Here is a 2,500-nt window from a genome sequence, read left to right on the forward strand (position 1 = left end):
GGCAGTGGCAGCCCGCGGGACAGTGTCGGCAGATTCGGCAGCGCAGATTTGTGCGGCTGCAGGTTCGTCGGGGAAAATCGGCAGCGCAGATTTTGCGACGAACATGGGCTGGGCGATGGACTGTCCAGGCCAGGCAGGAAAATTTGTCGAGGGGACACGCTGACGAAACAGCGCTGGTTCAGGCACGGCGGGCAGTGTTGGAATCGGCAGCGCCGACGAAATCGGCAAAGTCGGCAGAATCGGCAGCGCAGATTTTTCGACGAACACGGGCTGGACGCTGGACTGGCCGGGCCATGCAGGAAAATTCATCGAGGGGACACGCTGACGAAACAGCGCTGGTTCAGGCACGGCGGGCAGTGGTGGAATCGGCAGCGCCGACGAAATCGGCAAAGTCGGCAGAATCGGCAGCGGGTGCTGGCGATGGGTCTGGACGGGCTGGATAGTCCAACGCTCGACGAGAAAGACCGCTGGTTTAGACACTGGGGCAGTGGCAGCCCGCGGGGCAGTGTCGGCAGATTCGGCAGCAGTGTCTGCCGATTCGGCAGCGTTGGCTTGTTGGCGCGGGGGGCCGATGCGAGTGGGGACTTGGGCAGCGGGCAGTGAAAGCAAGAGTTTCCCCGATGCTGCCGGGAAAAACGCTCCCCGGGATGGCCGGGTGAGATGACCCGGCGGCCCGTGACGGGTCATTCAATTCCATGCCCCGTCAACATAACTCCCGATGTACTGTTTGCTTTTTCGGAAGAAGAGATCCATCCCCCCATCCTCGGCCAGCCAAAAACGCTCCAATTAATGGCCGGGTGAGATGACCCGGCGGCCCGCGACGCGTCATTCAAATCACTGCCCTATCGGCTACAACTGCTGATGGGTGGGATTAGAGGCCTGCCATGGTGGTGAGGGGCGGCGAGGACCGTGAAAGCTAGAGTTTTTCAGAGGCTGCCGGGAAAAAGGCCCCTCGGGTGGCGGGGTGCGAGGACCAGGCGCGTCATTCAATTCTCTTCCCTATCAACTTGGCTCCCGTTGGCGGGATTGGAGGCCTACTGTTTGTTACAGGGCTAAAATCGTCAGGGGAAGAGCTGACGAAACAATGCTGGTTTGGATGCAGGGGGTAGTGTTGGAATCGGCAGCGCGAACAAAATCGGCAAAGTCGACAAAAAAGACTGTTGGTCTGGACATCGGGGCAGCGGCAGCCATGCCGACAGGGGGGGAAATCGGCAGCGCAGATTTGTGCAGCTGCAGGTTCGTCGGGGAAATCGGCAGCGCAGATTTTTCGATGAACATGGGCTGGAAGATGGACTGTCCAGGCCAGGCAGGGAAATTCATCAAGGGGACACGCTGACGAAACAGCGCTGGTTTAGACACGGTGGGTGCAGTGTTGGAATCGGCAGCGCCGACGAAATCGGCAAAGTCGGCAGAATCGGCAGCGGGTGCTGGCGATGAGTCTGGACGATTTATAGTCCAGGGCTTGATGGAAAAGACTGTTGGTCCAGACAATGGGGCAGTGGCGGCGCGGATTTGTGCAGCTGCAGGTTCGTCGGGGAAAATCGGCAGCGCAGATTTTTCGACGAACAGGGGCTGGGCGCTGGACTGGCCGGGCCAGGCAGGAAAATTCGTCAGGGGGCCACGCTGACGAAAACAGGGGCTGCGGAGTGGAAAATCGGCAGCGCAGATTTTTCGACGAACAGGGGCTGGACCGGCCGGGCCAGGCAGGAAAATTCGTCAGGGGGGCACGCTGACGAAAAGAGGGGCTGCCGCGTGGAAAATCGGCAGCGCAGATTTTTCGACGAACAGGGGCTGGACTGGCCGGGCCAGGCAGGAAAATTCGTCAGGGGGGCACGCTGACGAAAAGAGGGGCTGCCGCGTGGAAAATCGGCAGCGCAGATTTTTCGACGAACAGGGGCTGGACGCTGGACTGGGCCAGGCAGGAAAATTCGTCAGGGGGCACGCTGACGAAAAGAGGGGCTGCCGCGTGGAAAATCGGCAGCGCAGATTTTTCGACGAACATTCGTCAGGGGGGCACGCTGACGAAAAGAGGGGCTGCCGCGTGGAAAATCGGCAGCGCAGATTTTTCGACGAACATTCGTCAGGGGGGCACGCTGAGGAAAACAGGGGCTGCCGCGTGGAAAATCGGCAGCGCAGATTTTTCGACGAACAGGGGCTGGATGCTGGACCGGCCGGGCCAGGCAGGAAAATTCGTCAGGGGGGCACGCTGACGAAAACAGGGGCTGCGGAGTGGAAAATCGGCAGCGCAGATTTTTCGACGAACAGGGGCTGGACCGGCCGGGCCAGGCAGGAAAATTCGTCAGGGGGGCACGCTGACGAAAAGAGGGGCTGCCGCGTGGAAAATCGGCAGCGCAGATTTTTCGACGAACAGGGGCTGGACGCTGGACTGGGCCAGGCAGGAAAATTCGTCAGGGGGGCACGCTGACGAAAACAGGGGCTGCCGCGTGGAATGGCAGCCTACACGCAGATGCGAATTCGGCAGCGCACGATGGCTTGAGCA

Source organism: Populus nigra, chromosome 2 (genome assembly GCF_951802175.1).
Source record: "Populus nigra chromosome 2, ddPopNigr1.1, whole genome shotgun sequence".
NCBI classification, from domain to species: Eukaryota; Viridiplantae; Streptophyta; class Magnoliopsida; order Malpighiales; family Salicaceae; genus Populus; species Populus nigra.